Source organism: Pinus tabuliformis, chromosome 3_2, assembly GCF_031772625.1.
Source record: "Pinus tabuliformis cultivar Carrire ecotype Pingquan chromosome 3_2, CPIR1, whole genome shotgun sequence".
NCBI lineage: Eukaryota > Viridiplantae > Streptophyta > Pinopsida > Pinales > Pinaceae > Pinus > Pinus tabuliformis.
Genome location: NC_142302.1, coordinates 827,113,477 through 827,131,745, shown reverse-complemented (window position 1 = coordinate 827,131,745; position 18,269 = coordinate 827,113,477). Strand labels below are relative to the sequence as shown.

General features: G+C 36.5%; 1 pseudogene; it reads right to left on the bottom strand.

The window, feature by feature from the left end:
* Nucleotides 1-3,110: 3,110 nt before the first annotated feature.
* On the bottom strand, nucleotides 3,111-10,101 carry LOC149183220 (alpha-amylase isozyme 3D-like; annotated as a pseudogene).
* Between the last annotated feature and the right edge of the window lie 8,168 nt (nucleotides 10,102-18,269).

Below are 18,269 nucleotides of genomic sequence, written 5' to 3'. Positions count from 1 at the left end.
ACAAGCCCAACTACCAAGGTTCTAAATTGTGCCCCAAAAAATTGTGTAGACCCGGTTTGATTATAAAAGCGATTGAGAATAGCTAGCACTTAATGTAGAGCATAAAACATGTGAGAAAAAAAATTATGTAAAGTAAAGACACACACATACTTCAGACTCTGCTCATTTGGATAACTAGATTTTGCAAAGTGAAGCTAGATTGGTTGAAAACACTGCTAGAATCCAAAGGCATATTTTTTGCTTCACAGATTTAAAAATTGAAATGAGGAAAACACTGCTAGAATCCAAAGGCATATTCTTTGCTTCACAGATTTAAAAATTGAAATGAGAACCTCCACACATGATTTCCCTGAAACAATCACAATCCCACTCTATCTAAGAATGAGAATAAATTCTGATCATTGATGAGCATGTCAGAGACAAGTTCTATCAAAGTTTACCTTTCTATTGACAACCCAACATTTGTGGACATAAGTGCTTCAAGATGTGCTTCTACAGTAATCCCACCAAGCAACTACGATATTACATAGCTTATCCAAGGGGTGAGGATATATATATATATATATATATATATATATATATATATATATATATATATATATATATATATATATATATATATATATATATATATATATATTTTGAAAGATAAATTGTGGAGATATAGAGTCGAGTCATTCTTCTACCGTTCGTCATCTACCTTCAAATACAAGTATCCATTGGTTTCAAAATAAACTTAACAAGTTCTTGGAATTGATGAATATCTAAAGATGTTAGCAAGCCTCCCATAACTTTGATCCCAAAGGAGGAGACTGAGCTAGAGGGACAGACGCCCATTGCCATTATGCATTAGCTTCAAGGGGATGAGGCCAAGTGCATGACTTAGGCAATTATGTTGAAATAGCTACCCCTCGAGAATCGAACCTGGCAGCTATGCCAAAGAAAATCAGTAGATCATGTCTCAAAGCATAGGTTAAGCATAATAGAAAATTAAAAGATATTAATGTTGACAAATGTCCAATATATGTTAACAGAACTGGAGGAGACAAGCTAGCAATAACAACAACAAAAACTCCTAAAAGGGGCATTCTCTTTAACAAATGAAAAGTAAAGAAAGAGGTTTGAAAGAATACCTAACTGAGAAAATAGTGCCAAGAAGATATAATGGGAAAAAAAGGATTAAAAAGAGAAATTGACAGTATTTATAGTGTCAAGGAAAAAAAACTAATTCTAATTTGAATCTGTTGCAACAAATTTCAAGAGAAGCTAGGTACATACCTAATTCCGATTTGAATCTCTTGCAACTATTTTCAGGAGAAGCTAGGTTACATACCGAGAGAGAAAAACCACCGATACACAGAAAGCAGAGAAACATTGAAGAACAGGATGCCTAAGACTCTTGATAGAACGAACAATGCAGCAAAACACACGAGCAAGAAACTCTTAACTAAATCTAATTTTAAATGTCTCCTGCATCAATACTTTAAATGCCCAAGTAATGATTTCATTATTGCGCATAGATTTTCATTGTTTCTTACGGCTCAACATTTCTAAAATTAGTTGGAACATTTAATATACCATCATATTGTTTTTATGAAATTGTCTATGGTGAGAAAAACCCTAATTGCAGATAACCGATGTGCATTTTATAGCCCTAGTGTTTAATTACAAATAAGTAATTTACGCATTCCACAACGCTAGTGGTGGGAGTGAGTTATTGGATAATATAACTGAACAACAAACATAACAACACAGAGGAAAGAAATTGTAAACAGGGGAAAGAAAGTTACAATAAAAAAATTGAACAAAAGAAAACCAGAGAGGAAACAAGAAAACCAAAGAGAAAAACAAAGGCACAAATATTGTAGGAAGCCATACCTTCAATCAGTTGTGAAGATGCTACAAATGGTCTTTCAAGTTCCTGCTACCTCTATTTTCTAGTGATATCGGTCAATGTCAGTTCAGTTACCTCTGCTACCTACTACAGGAGTTCTAGTTCTTTACTGATCTACCTCTGTTCTTCTAGCGATTTCTTTCCATTAAGAAGGGTATAAATTCTTATATGCATTTAATCACAGATTATCCAAAAGGACAGATTGCAGCTGAAATCCATCTCGATGCTGGAACCTGATTCACAATAAAGATAATCTAAAATGGGCGATCTGTATTGCAGGCATCGCCATAAGACTATCCTATGGGCTACCATCGAGGAGCATGAGTGAATTGATTATCTCGAAAACATTAACACTGTGATGGAGAATAGAGGCGCCGAAAAACATTTAATTAGCAAATTCATTACCTCAAAACATTGAAATCCATCTCGATGCTGGGTTCGAATGATGGCGATGAAGATTAAGTGCCTCCACATTGCAGATTCAATAAATATAATTTTACTTATCATTTTGTACATGGTCTAAATGAGGTGTCATTATTTAATGAAGAATTTGAAGTAATGATTGCTAAATAAGAATCCCTCTCTTTTGCACCAATCGGAAATGAGATAAATTTAATTTAATAATTGTAAAAAGTAAAATATTTATAAGTTCTAATGTTCACTATATATGTTTTTCAAAAAAAATTGGTAAACATAAATTTAATTGAACGTTCAACTTATTTTTGAATACATTATAACCTAGCATGTACCACGGATAATAAATAATTTTTAATATGATTTGAAAGTTCTATGAAATGATAATAACATTACTTTTCATTAAAGCTTAACGCATACACATTTTCAATTTTAGAAACATTTATTAAAAATTAAAATTATCTTTTTAATGTATAAAAAGTTATTTATTAAAATAAAATAATGTATATTAATATTATTTTTCATAAACTTGTAAAATTGAAAATACATATCTAATAAAATAGAGAATATTAATCCGTATACCGCATCTTTCGGTGAGTTTAAAATTTAAGTATTTTCGATATTCATAATGAGTGAGCAAAAGATGATAACAGGTTATCGACGCGTGAATAGTGTTAATAAAAGTACCGGCAAAATATGATATTTATTTGGAAATTTGTCAAACATTTAACAACTAGACATGGCATTATTCGATTCATCGTTATGCAAATAGATACTTTTGCTGCTTGGCTATCGATGGACGTCAGTGAGCGGAGGAGCTTTTCTTTTCCCACTCGCAATAGTCGAACCCAGCAGCAACGATGCGGAAGTCTGGAGAAGGCGGGTTGAAATTTCCTACATCATACCTCGGCTCGATCTTCATCACAATCTTTTCGTCAATGGCTGCCATGTACAGGTCGCTCTCCGCAGTTATAATTCTGCAATTGCTGTTAGCATTTATGTTATTTCTCTTGCGTATGGCAGTCAGCTTTTTAATTTCATTTTTCAACCCGTTCACCAAACGATCATAAAACTGCACATTAAAAAACAACGTTATCAATATTTAACTAAACTAGATATCCACCTTAATTGGTCGCAAATAATGCAAGAAAAGAGTATAGAAGATTATTACGATGGTCGGAATGCCGGGGTGAGTTAGAATGTAGTTGTAGGCCTGTGCCAGTTTATCAGTGGGGAAGGGCCACATGTTCTTTCGGGGGGCGCAGTGTTGTGATTTTCAATGAAGGTGACTGCCTTCTAGGGCAACAGGCCGATCATGCCAGCGGGTTTTCCGTCGGGAATCCTTTAGGCGCGAGAGGTCATTGAATTGAAATGCCTCTGGCAGGATCCCTTTGGTAGGAAAATCGAAAACGAAGGCGCTGTCAACCGTTCAGTGCACCCAATACACCACTCTTAGGCTATCTTTGTCCCACATCTCCCAACTGCGTGTAAATGTGTTAGAAACCCTGCACATATGAATCTAAGTAGTAAAGATTGAACACACAGCTTTGCAGAGCAAAAACACTAAAAGAAAATCAAAAGAACAAAAGAATGATTCATTAGAAAATAGGTTAGAATGCTCATGATATAGCATTAATGGGTGAAGATCCCAAGGTAATGCACCATAGTGGTGATCAATGAGAGGACTCAACACCTACAACAAGTTCCGGAGAGAACTAGCCAGTGCGGAGTGAAAGGAGGAGCAAATCAAGGAGTAAATCATGCAGAAGAACTAGCCAGTTGCGGAGTTAAAGAAGGAGCAAATCAAGGAGTAAATCATGCAGAAGGAATCTTGCATGTAGTCCCATGCTCTAACTAAGTGTCCACATGTAGGTGTGTAGTACCTCCAACACCCTCGCTGAACACCACTCTGGGGAAAAATAGAAAATGGGCCCTAGCAACTAAGGTCAAAGGTCACCAAAATATAGTGCAACTTATACTAAAATTGAGGAAAGAGGGAAAACCTCGTGGGAAAAACCCCCCCTCAAAATATAATGTAATCAAAAGAAAAGAGGAAGAAAAGACAGCTGCTAAGCAACTGTGTCCTTCAATCCAAGATGATCACGCAGGGAGCGAAACTTCTGCTCAGTGAATGTCTTGGTGAAGCTGTCTGCAGTCTGTTCTGCTGAAGGACAGAACTGCAAATCAATGACCCAATCATGTACTAAGTCTCTAATGTAGTGCATATGGATCTCTATGTGCTTCGTCCGCTGTTGTTGTACTGGATCCCTGCAAAATTTGAGAGTGCTCTGGTTGTCACACCAGATGACAATGGGCTGGTGGAACTAGATGCTCAAGTCAACGAGGAAGTGTTGTAGCCATAGAGCCTGAATGGTGATGTTGACTACTCCTCTGTACTCGGCCTCGGCTGAAGAGAGAGAAATAGCAGCCTGCTTCTTGCTCGACCAACAGATAGGGCCAGACCCTAGACTGAGTGAATATCCGGAGGTGGACTTGCGATCAATGTTGTTGCCCACCCAATCAGAATCAGTGAAGCTAAGGAGATTCAATGTAGTGCCTGCTACATAGTGAATCCCGAAGGTGATGGTGCCCCGCACATATCGGAGGATGTGCTTGGCAGCATTCCAGTGTAGCTCATGCAGCTCCTGCATGTATCTGGAAACTACCCCTACTGCATATGAGACTGCATATGAGAGATCTGGTCTACAGTGGGTGAGGTACAATAAGCTCCCCACTAGCTGTCGGTAGAGAGTACTGTCAATTAATGGAGTGTCACCTCCATCCTGAAAGCAGACCCCAGACAGAAAAGGAGTCGGTGCTGGCTTGCAGTCAGTCATGTGAAATCTCTCGAGGAGATCCTGTGCATACTTAGCTTGAGAGAGTTTGATGCATGTGGCATCCTGGCTGATCTCAAGACCAAGAAAGAAGTGTGATGGAACCATGTCCGTCATCAAGAACTCATCATGCAAGGCCCTCTTGATTGCAGCAATGGCTGAAGCCGAGTTGTTGGTGATTAGGAGATCATCCACATACAAAACTAAGATAAGAAGAGAATCATGTATCCTGAGCATGTAAACATTCGGATCAGACTTTCATCTTTCAAAGTTTTGTGATAAGAGAAAAGAATCCATCTTTTCATACCAAGCTCTTGGGGCTTGCTTAAGGCCGTAGAGAGATTTCCTCAGTCTGCAGACCAAAGATGAATCCTGAATGAAACAATGTGGCTGCTCCATGTAGATTTCCTCAGATAGATCTTCATGAAGAAAAACATTCTTCACATCCATCTGATGTACTTCCTACCCTTGGGCAACCACAATGGCAAGTGCAAGGTGTATGGAATCCATCTTTGCTACTGGAGAAAAGGTCTCATCATAATCAATGTCATGCACTTGCTAGAAGCCTTTGGCTACTAGCCTAGCTTTCTATCTGGTGATTTGCCCATTTGCAGCACTCTTCGTCCTATAGACCCATTTGCATCGGACAAGTTTCCTTCCTGAAGGAACGGGGACCAAATCCCAGGTCTGGTTCTCGAGGAGGGAGTTATACTCCTCCTCCATGGCAGACTCCCAATATGGATGCCCAACAGCCTCAGCATAAGACTGTGGATCAAAAGACTGAACCAAATGACAATGCAAGGATGGTGTTGGTTCAGTGTAGTGAGGGCAAGAGGAGGCTTAATAAACTCCGAGCTAGTCTTCCGCGGATCAGAATTATCCCCCACAAGACCATTTCCAGTAGCTGGGTGGTCTTTTGCATACATCTCACGTAAGCTCCTTGTTCTCTGATTTATGACAGGGGAAGTTGATTCACTATTGGAAGCCTGATCTGGGCTTGGATGTGGATCATCATATGCATGCATTGGATTTGTATCTAAAGACTCTATCTCTGCATCTGCATGCTCTACCGCGGCATCTGCATGCTCTGTATCTACATCTGAGTGTATTGAGTCATCATCTTTAACATGAAGTAGATAAAAGGTTTCTACATGCTGCAATTGAGGTGCATGTGAGAGACTTTCCTCAAATTTGACACTTTTCTCAATGATGAGCTTGTCTGTAGAGGAAATCAGGAGTCGTTATCCCTTCACACCATCCGGGTATCCAACAAAGATGCACTCAAAGCTCTGTGGATCAAGAGCTTTCCTCTTTTCAGAGGGGATCCTGGCCCATGCTTGGGAGTCGAAAACACGAAAGTGGGTGACCTCTGGTTTACTGCCTCTCCAAGCCTCAAAGGGGGTCTAATCCTTGACAGACCTATGAGGAGATATATTCTGGATGTACTTAGCACAATTAAGTGCTTTAGCCCATAGCTTGTGAGGAAGTGACTTAGCATGCAACATGCCAGAAGCCATCTCTTTGAGAGATCGGTTCTTTCTCTTAGCAACTTCGTTCTGCTGCGGAGTGTATGGAACTATGTACTGCAACTGTATGCTGGACTCAAGGCAAAGGTTTTGAACTGTTGTGTTAACATATTCCCCCCCATTGTCTGTATAGAGGGCTTTGATCTTTCTCTCTGACTGTGTCTCAACTAGTGATTTGAAATCTTCAAAGTGCGCAAAAACTTCAGATTTGTCCCTGAGAAGATACACCCAAGTATACCATGAGAAATCATCAATAAATGTAAGCACATACCGTGCTTTGTTGATGAAAGGATGAGGAAAAGGCCCCATGAGATCACTATGGATCAGATCTAGAGGAGAGGATGCTCTGTGAGTCTTGCTGGTGTCAAACTTTTCTCTAGGATGTTCGACAAGGACACACCCTTCACAAATTCCTTTGGAGAAACTGATATTTGGCAAGCCTTCCACCATCCCATGCTTGCTTAGCTACTGCATATACCTATAATTTAAGTGACCAAACCTCTCGTGCCAAAGCCTACTACTTTCATCAGCATGTGTAAGCAATAAGGAGGATTCAGATTCAATAAATTTAGAAAATGTATACAGTCTGGCTCCATTGTTTACCTCACCAGTTGCAATTTTGGAGCTACTATGTAGGTCATATATGTCCACTAGATCTGGAGTGAATTCCACTCTCTTTCCAGTGCTGGAATGAGTGATCTGATAAACTGAAAGCAGGTTTACCGAAAGTTTTGGAACATGAAGCACATCTTCAAAGCTTCCGTGTAAAAATTTCACTCTACCTTTTCCGGTGACCTCAATAGGTAAGTCATCTTCCATGAGGATGGGAGGTCCTTTGCATGCATCCAAAGAGGAATAGACTTCCTTTGTAGCAGCCATATGATGTGATGCACCAGAATCTATAGTCCATGCATCAGGGGAAGAATTAATTGCAACTAAAGCATGAAAATTTTTACCTTTCCCTTGTAGTGGATCCTCAGTTTTCTTCTTGGCGCCCTGAGGGATGTGGTCCCCAAGGTTGTGCTTTTGAAGGATTTCTGCCATTTGGTCAATTTGTTTCTTCATGCAAGAGGATTCTAGATGGAATCATCGGTGACAGTAGGTGCATTTGTCTCCTTTCTTCCCTTTCTCATTTATGGAGCCAGAGGAGTCATTGAAGGGCTTGGTGTACCCTTCTTTCTTTTCATGGGAATGCGCTTTTCCCTTGTATTTTTGCTACTGATTTTTTTGATTTGAGTCAGATCTATGATTTTTGTTGTGGTTGCCATCATGCACATCAAGTGCATGTGCTTCTGGAGGTTTGATTTTCCCCATGCCAATGAGTTTATCTTGATCAAAATTAAGGGAGTCCATGAATTCTTTGAGAGAAGGCATAGTGTAGGATTTACCTATTGCGCGCCTTACTGAATGAAATGTAGACACAAAGATGGAGTATTCTAGTCCGAGCTTTGACATAATAGAGAGAGCTTGGCGACTCTCCTCCTTGGATTTTTCAATTCCACAACTCTTGAGTCACAGCAATAGATCATTATATTTGGTGAAGAAGTCTTGAATTCTGTCATAGTTCTGTGGATCTAATGACGACAACTCCACTTCGAGCTGATTTCCTTTCATCTCATCCTGTTTCCCGTAGAGTTCTTCAACATTTTTCTAAATCTCATTGGGAGTATTGCAAGTAGATAGATGAAACTGCAACTCTGGGGAGATGCACATGCATATGGATCCGTGGGCCTTATCCATGCGGTTGAGGTACTTGGATTTCTCTATGGGTGAAGTACGTTCCACTTCTGTAGTCATGGTAATCCTATATAACCCTTTTTGGCGAAGGTATGTAGCCATTTGGTCCTTCCATTCATGATAGTTGTACGGTGTTAGGATTGATGCTTTGGGAAACTCCATTTTTCTGTTGATCTTTGATCTCCAAGCTTTGATAGTATGTAAATGCGTTAGAAAACCTACACAAATGAATCTAGCTAGTAAAGGTTGAATACACAGCTTTGCAGAGCAAAAACACTAAAAGAAAATTGAAAGAACAAAAGAATGATTCATTAGAAAATAGGTTACAATGCTCATGATATAGCATTACTGGGTGAAGATCCCAAGGTAATGCACCATAGTGGTGATCAATGAGAGGACTCAACACCTACAACAAGTTCTGGAGAGAACTAGCTAGTTGCGGAGTGAAAGGAGGAGGAAATTAGGGAGTAAATCATGCAGAAGAACTAGTCAGTTGCGGAGTTAAAGAAGGAGCAAATCAGGGAGTAAATCATGAAAAAGAACTAGCTAGTTGCGTAGTTAAAGAAGGAGCAAATCAGGGAGTAAATCATGCAGATGAAATCTTGCATGTAGTCCCATGCTCTAACTAAGTTTCCGCATGTAGGTGTGTAGTACCTCCAACACTGCAAAATTGGGGGTGATGTTTTGTATATAGCCGCCCACCAGGTTTGCCGCATAGCCGTTGACGTAGTTGAACCTCCAGCGATCAAATTTGACATTGGACTTGAGCAATTCATCCGCTCCGACAAATTTTGCTATATCTTGGGATTGGTGTGGTCCACGTCCAGGGCTACCTTGAAGTCCCCTCTAATGTTCGCCTAGCTGGAGCCACACGAATATGGCTGGTCATTCACGGTGACTATCCAGGTTCCCCAGTCCAGAGTCCCATCCCCCTTCCTGCCCTCAAACACTCACCAATATCCTTTATCATCCTGCTTCATCCTACACCGATGGTTTATCACGATGTTTCCCATAATCGTAATTCCCTTTTGGTGGAACACATTCACGGCATCCTTTACTTGTTGCTCGCTCTCGTACTTGGATGAGTCTAAATCATAGAGCTTCGCTTTAAAATAACCTAATTCAAAATTAAACACAAACAAATTTCGATTGGAATTTGTAGCTTTTATCATCACAACTTCCATCACAACTCTCATCTACCCCATATGATTCCATTATGCTTTATAGGCTCTTTGAATGGACAATGCATAAGTTACCTAAAAAAAACCATGAAACCCACCAAATCCATATACATACCTTCAGGGGCGGTGGATTGTGAGGGCGACAGAAGCCAGACATATGTAATGCTAGCGTCCGCTGCATCGTCTACAATTCCCTTCAATACGTTATACCAAGGAGTAGAACTCTTGGCCGATTCCTAATTGAAGCCCTCGAAAGGTTAGCATATGAAGACCAGAGCATCATTTGGAGTCCAAGAAAAACTACATGACATGCAATTCTAAATACGTAGCAGTAGCATAATTAATATCAATCCTTCCTACCTAACAATTCATGAATGAAAGAATGAATGTGATTTCACCTAAAGTAAGAGGGTATTTAGAGGAGGCATTGTAGCTTGTGCTTGTGCAAGAGAGGCTACATTGAATATGATGTAGGAGAACAATAATAATAAAGACAACAATCGAAACTTGGCCATTCTATTCTAATCTGCTGTGGTGGTCTAACTTGAAGGGGCAGGACATCCTTATATTGATGACTGATTTCCTGAATATTTGACGATCAAAAGATTATAGCCGTGGTCAATTATTTGACTATTGTTATATCTATAATATTTTGGAAATCAACCATCGAGATAAGCTTTTGGAAATCAACTTGAATCTATGTTCTACCTTGTGTGGATTAGTCAAGTCACTTTTGTGTCGATTAGATGACTAGGAATGCAATATCAAGTCACTTTTGTTTTGTGTAGCGACTTTTTCACACTTTTGTGTGGATTAGATGCCTAAGAACGCAATATCAAGTCACTTTTGTTTTGTCTAACAACTTTTTCACGTATGATATGTGATAAGTTTCGTTTTCTGATTTCTCATTCATTCATATCCATGTATATCACACCCTATGATTTTTTTGGGTTTTCCCCCTATGATATGTGATAAGTTTCTTTTTGTGATTTCTCCTTCATTCATATCCATGTATCTCACACCGTATGATTTTTTGGGTGGAGTTTAAAATTTTTATTCAAGTTTTTTTCGCTATAATTTTTACTATAGTTGATGATAAATTTATTTTTTATTTAAATTGTATTTTTGAAGATATTTTTAAAAATTAAAAGTATTTGAAGAATATTATTATCTTAATAAAATGATTAATATATATTTATTAATATTATTTTTTACTTTTTAAAATTATGGTGTTAAGCGGTATGTGAAAAGTGGAAAATAATATCAATTAATGTATATCAACCACTTTATTAATATGGTTATGTTAATTGATACCCAATGCGCATAGGGAGTATGGTTATGTTAATTGATACCCAATGTGCGTAGGGAGTATGGTTATGTTAATTGATATTCAATGTGCATAGTGAGTATGATTATGTTAATTGATACCCAACATGCGTAGGGAGGATTAGTAGACCATAATTGATTATGGTTAAATAAGGTCAAGCTATGGTTGATGGTGGTTGTCCATGGTTGTTAAGGGTTGACCATGGTTGATGATGATTGACTGTGGTTGAATATCGTTGATGAGTGTCAACCATGGTTAACTATGGTTGATTATGCTTGACTATGGTTGACTAGTTAAAGAGGGTCAACCATGTTTGATGATCATTAATCATGGTTGATGAAGATTGACCATGTTTAACCAAGTGAATATGGGGATTGAACATTGGTGACATAGTTGACCATGGGTGACTATGGTTAAATATGGTTGACAATATATGACCATGGAAGCGTTCTAGCTAATGATGGTTCGAGTGCAAGCCCTTCCTCACTAGATTGGCACCAAACTATCGAAAAACAGCTTAGGAGGAAGAGCGATGAGGAGTGAGTGGTGAAGTGGTAAAGTTGTTGGTCACAATCTCTGGTCACTAGGAGCTTGGTGGTTAGCACCTAGGCATTTATTAGACTATTGAGTGAGACTTGAACTACACACAACAAAATGATGAGTGACAAGCAGTGGTCGGCTCATGTGGTAGGATAAGTGGCACCTCCACATAGATGTCAGGTGGTATTGACATGGATGTCATGTGGTAGGTATGCATGGCTCAAGTGATGACATAACAACTTGAGGAGGTTTTATGTGGCAGGTAGATTCAACATTTTTTATAGGTCAAGTGGAAGTTTGGTGAGTGACATGTGGCAGGTACATATCAAAAGGGTCATCTAACAGGATTTCATTACTCTTATAACATGACATGGAGCACATGTGGGAGGCCTTGTGATTCACACCAAGAGGTTTTTTTGTAAGGCCTTGCAATGTTAATTGATTTTGGAGAAACAAAATGCTTGAAAGTTGTCGATCATCAGTTGTCACCTTAATACAAGAAATGTGCATCGGAGATGAACACCATCCAAAAACAAAGTGATGAGTGGTTAGGCATGAGACAGAGTCAGGTTTATTAAGTGTAGCAGTGTCTTGTGACCATTCGATCGATTGGATCACCACTAGAGAGAAGAAAAGACTCAAAGTTCGGGCAGTGAGCAATGAGAAGCAAGGCAGTAGTCACAACCCCTAGTTGTAGGAGTTAGCGAGTGAGCACTCAAGGGCTTATCAGCATATCGACCATTGGAAGTCAAAGAAATAGGAAGTGTAGGGAAGTGTAGGCAAGTGTCGACAAAGTGGTGAGTGATAAGTAGTGAGCAGTATTTAAGTCTACGGTCACACCCCAGGTTACAAGGGGCTTATAATTTGAATTCTTAAAGACTAAGTCCATATGTCATTTGGCCATCAAGCTACAATAGTGTTGGACAAAAGTAATGATCGAACCACCCGAAATCTAATGTAAAGGTTAAGGTTGTGGTTCCCATCATCAGTCTTGAGGAGCCAACATTAAGCACTCAGGGAACCCGCAACAATTGGTTTAGGTGCCACTGAATTAGTGAAGAGATATGAACAAGGAGGTAGCCAAGATTAAGGCTGGATATAAGGGAGATTCACTTGTTCATATAGTTAAAAATAATTTCCAAAGGTAAAACCATGGTTTAATACCCATGGTAATAAGAAGGATCAAGTATATATAAAACAAAATAATGATGGAACAAGTTGCTCATGTGGAGAAAAGTGAAGTGACCAAGAGATCAAAAAGAAGAAGAGAGAGTGAGCATAGTATTGTACATAATGAGATCCATGTGAATGTGTGAGAGAAATAGAAAGGATGTAGTAACAAAGTTATTTGTTAAGAAACAACAACGGTTGATATGGGCATAGGGTAGGACAAATAAGGAGAAGAATAGAAAACAAAGGAGATTTTCATAAACAACATTCAATTCAAAGATAAAGAGGGGATTGGTGTTCCCAGTAGGTGGGTGCTTGCAACCATTATTTTAAAGAAAAAAACTACGTGGTTTTCTCCCTTTATGGGCTTCCACATTGAATATATGGTGTCTCTTATGTATGTTTAATTATTTGATGTTTTTCTCTTAGATTCATAAACAAAATAAGTAATAAGGACTTAGGTGAAAATTTATTTTGAGATACTTGAATATTGATTCATCCCCCTCTCTATATTGAACAATTAGTATCAGAGCAAGGTTCCTTCAGTAACATCTTAATTTCTGGAAGGAGGATCTTATACATAATGGCTAGTCAAGATGATGTATTTTCAAGCATACCTCGATTATTTAATGGGACAAATTTTACCTCCTAAAAAATTAGAATGAAAACCTATCTGATGTCACTTGACATGGAAATTTGGCAAGTTGTAGGGAGTGGGTATTAGAACCAAGAAACTCCTCCAATAGATAAGGTTAGTAAGAAAATGTATGAAAGCAATGTAAGGCTATCAGTGCATTATTTGGGTGGACTTTCACCATCATAATTTGTTAATGTAATGCAGTTTGAGATAGCCAAGTAAATGTGGGATAAAACTGTGAATAGTTATGAAGGGGACACCAAGGTCAAAAATGTAAAACTACAAACATACAAGATACAATATGAAAATCTAAAGATGAATGAGGATGAGAGCATGGGAAGTTTATTTCTTTGAATGGATGAGACAGTAAACACCATAAAAGGAATAGGTGATAAAATCAAGGATTCTACAATAGTCCAAAAAGTGTTATGATTTCTTACTCCTAGGTTTGATGTCAAAGTCTCAACAAACAAAGAAATGCATGACTGAAATGAACTGCCCTTGGAGAATCTTCATGAAATACATAAAAAATGTAAAATTAGAATGAAATGGATCAACTGGAACTTAGATAAGTTTCTTTTAAAGTATCAAGAAAGTCAAAGCAATATCAAGACCAAGACAACTCCAACCACATTTCAGACGAAGAGGAAGAAAACTTTGTTAGAGGACTACAAAAGGGCACTGGAAAATACAAAGGTATGTTACCATTCAAATGTTTTCAATGTGATAGAATAGTGAACTTTGCTTCAGAATGTCCTTATAGAGAAACTAATAATGCCAAAAAAGGAAGAGAAAGGAAAGGAAACATCTAAGAAAACTCCCAAGAAGAAGTTTTCTAAAAGGAAAAGTTTGTATTCACAAGAAGATAGTTGCAACTCATTAGAATATGAAATAGATTATGAATCTAACTCAAACCTTGATGAGAAGCTTCTTGTGGCACTTGAAATTCAAATATCTAGTCTATATAAAACTGAATTAGAAGAATTTGAAGCAGTTGTTGACATGAAAAGTGAACTTCTAAGTGCATTAGTCAAAATAGATAGGCTCAGAAGAATAAAAAAAAACTAGAAAGAAGATATATGAGCTTATGAATATGAAGAGAATAACACGGGTGAAAAGATGGTGCTTTTAAGAGTTCATTTAGAATAAGCCAAATGAGTGGAGGAAGTCTTAGTGAAATAATTACAAGAGAAAGAGAGATATCGTGATAAATTGGAATCAGAAATTGTGTCGTTGAGAAAGGACCTTGAGAATTATAAGACACACTTGGATCTGAACTTAAAATTTGTAAATGGATCAGAAACATTAGATAAGATTATCAAAAATCATTGATCTCCATTAATTAAACTAGGTTTTGGGTACAATGAAACATTAGAATGAGTATAAGGATATTTAGACTGCAAAACATCAAAATTTGAGGGTCCAAAAAGCTACCTTAATGTTCAAAATGTAGCAAGAAAGTCTCAATTAAGATTTTTCCTTGATTAAAATAAGAAAATTCGAAATTCCACATATGTAAACAACTTTGAGGAGTTAATCGAGGTGGCATGGCTCTTTTCACTAAGTTAAGAACACTCAATGCGATTTAATGAGTTGAAGTCTCAATGTTATGCAACCAACTCACAAAAAGATAGATCAATGACTTAAAAATTATCCTCTTCGAGGGGGAAACCTCCTTTACATTACATAAATGAACAATTCTTGGATGATACAAATTAAAAGACCTCCTTTGTATATATAGGAGTCTAAGGGGTGACAATCTAATCAAAGGCTATAGAACAATAATAATGTAAGGGAACAACAACAACAATAGTGGGCTTTTATGGGGCATAACAATAAAAATATGGGGGCTACATGGGCAGAACAATAACAATAAGGGGGATACACTAGTATTATAGGGTCTTAACATGCCCCTCTCCTTCAAAAAAATGTTGTCAACAATGCTTGAGTAGTTATAGATTCTTTTGTGTAAAATTCTCATTCTCCCATGTGGAATATTCAGCGGGTAAGTTCTTCCACTTAATGAGATACACTGAAATTGATTGATTTTGTAGATATCAGGGTCTTTTTCCTATGATTGCTTGAAGCTCAAATATGATTTTTCCTTCTTCGTCAAGTTCTGGCAACATTGTTTGAACTAGAAGCTTGTCACCGATAATCTTCCTTAAGCATGAAATATGGAAAACTGGTTGTACTTGGGAAGATGTAGGTAGCTCTGATTTGTATGCCATAGTACCAATCTTTTGCAACACCTTGTAAGGATAGTAGTACTTGGGTCATAATATATTATCCTTCTTAGCTTGCTTGAGAGACATTTGTTTGTATTGTTGTAGCCGTAAAAATACCCAGTCACCTACATCAAAACATCTTTCATTGTGGTGTTGATTTGGCTATTGTTTCATTTGATTTTGCGCCTGAGTAAATTTATCCTTTATGAGTTGGAGAACTTGTTGTTGATGCTCAATGTGATATTCCATTGCTTGAACCTTTGAATTTTATCTTAAAGATGATGTGATGGATAGTGGGTGATATCCATAAAGTGCCATAAATGGGGTCATTTTTGCTGTACTATGGAAGGAATTGTTATACCACCATTCAACTAGAGGTAACCACTTGACCCATTGTGTTTGTTTATCATATACAAATCAATGAAGATATCCTTCCAAACATTTGTTCACTATCTCGGGTCTTCGATCAGATTGAGGATGATAAGATGAGATATGAGCCAATTGAGTACTAAGACAAGAAAATAATTATGTCCAAAAATTTCCAGTGAAAATAGGATCTTTGTCACTTACTATAATATTTGAACAAAGTTACTGATCAAATGAGAACTATTACCTCAAAATGAGAACTCTAGCCAAAAATCCCCCAAAAAACATGAAAAAATAGGCTGAAAACAAAAAGTGTTGATGCTCAAATAACATATATTTTTTTCTAGGTAAATTTTTAACATTTTTTAAAAATGCTAGTAAAACCATTTTTTTGTGTGAAAGACACCCTGAAAGCGAAAAGTGTTGATGCTGGAATAACATCTTTTTTTTCTTTTTCTTTTCTTCAAGGTAAATTTTCAACATTTTTTAATAATGATGTCAAAAATAAAATATCATGACTCCGAAAAACTTTTAATTTCCAATGATTTTCAAGCATGACATTAAGGATTAAATATCATGTCTTTGAAAAGCCTTAAAATTTCGACAATTTTTAGGCATGAAATTAAATATAAAAGGAGTTGTCTTTAGTACAATGTTTTGGACATTCCGATGCCAGAATCCGACAAAAAAAATTTGAGGTGAAATCTTGATTTGTGTTATTTAAACCGGTTTTTTGACTATTTATATGGATTCAACACCCTTAAAATCCACTAGGGCACTTCGATTGTGCAGGGGTTACCATCAAGCTTGTGATTTCTCTAAATTCCTATCATATTTTAGGGAAATTAGACTAGGAAAGCCCACCGAAAAAGCTTCCAAAAAGTCTTACTAATGACAAATCCAAGATAAAATATTATGTCTTTAAAAAACCTTAAAATTACAACAATTTTCAGGCATGGCACTAAAGGAAAAATACTTATAACTATCTGCAACCATATCATTAAAGATAAAATATCAGGACTTAGAAAAACATTCAAATCTGACAATTTTTCAACCGTTGAATTAAAACTAAAGATTATGACTACAAAAAAAATCTTAAGTTTTCAAAATATTTCAAGCATGACATTATGGAAAAAAATTATGACTAAAAAAACTTTAAAAATGAACACCTAAATGAAAGAGTTATTATACCAAGAGTAATTTTTTCTTAAATGCTAAATGTATAGTGATTTTAAAATCTTAGCCTAAGACAACTTGATACATTGCAACAAAAAATTTAAAAGCAACCATCAAATTGGCATGCAGTGTATGTGAACTCGACCCATTGTAATGAGAACTTAAAGACCAAGCATGAAATTGACGCATTGTGGGAGTAGACTCAATTCATTATAACAAAAATTTTAAAATCAATTATCAAATTGCACATAATGGGATTAGGTTGCTAATCGAGCATTTACTCAAACCTTGTAGAGAAAAAAAATATTAATATTAATAATAATAAATAAAAAGTTAAATAATAAATAAATAAATAAAAATACAAAATACAAAACAAAACAAAAACTCAAATATTGAAAAAAAAACACAAAAAATATTAAAAAATAATAACAAGTAATAAAATAAAAATAAATTAAAAAACATGACAAACGAAAATCAAGTATATAAAATATATATTAAAAAAAACTAAAAAAATGTAAAAAAATAAAATTAACTTGTAAAAATAAAAAACTCAAACAAACAAAAAAAAAAATAAAAATGGGGAGGATATTTCAAAAAAACACATAATTTACAATATATATATATATATATATATATATATATATATATATATATATATTAAGTTAAAAAAAAATTTAAAGAAAACATTGAAATTAAACAAAAAAAAAAAAAATTAAAATTTTTATATTAAAACGTTTATATTAAAGAAAAAATAAAAATAAAAACAAAATAAATTGTCACCTGTCAGTTCCCTCCTTGCCCACCCCCACGGCCCAACTGTCCCAGGGGTGGTAGGGACAATTCCTGAAATCGGCCCTACCACCCCTAGTGTGATGCTCCTAACTTGGCGGTGGTATTTCAACCGCACATAGGCAGGTGCGACACCGCTACCCAGTTTCTTTTCACCAATACTTATGAGTATGGGCTATGCCTAACATTGAACACTTAGTTATTTTTCCTTACTTCTACTAAGCCTTCATCATTTACAAAACGAAATAACATTTACATCATCATCATGATATCATAAATATTCAAAGCGAAATTACTTTCTTTTAATGGGAAGGGCAACTCCCAGATTAGAGTTTGCCCAATAATAGGAATTCAGTCTTTTTAAAAGTACAATTACAAGTACAAAATTGCTAGGAAACTCCAAATTTCACCTTAGCAAGCTTTGCAGCTTTCAACAGTTTCGGTATGCTT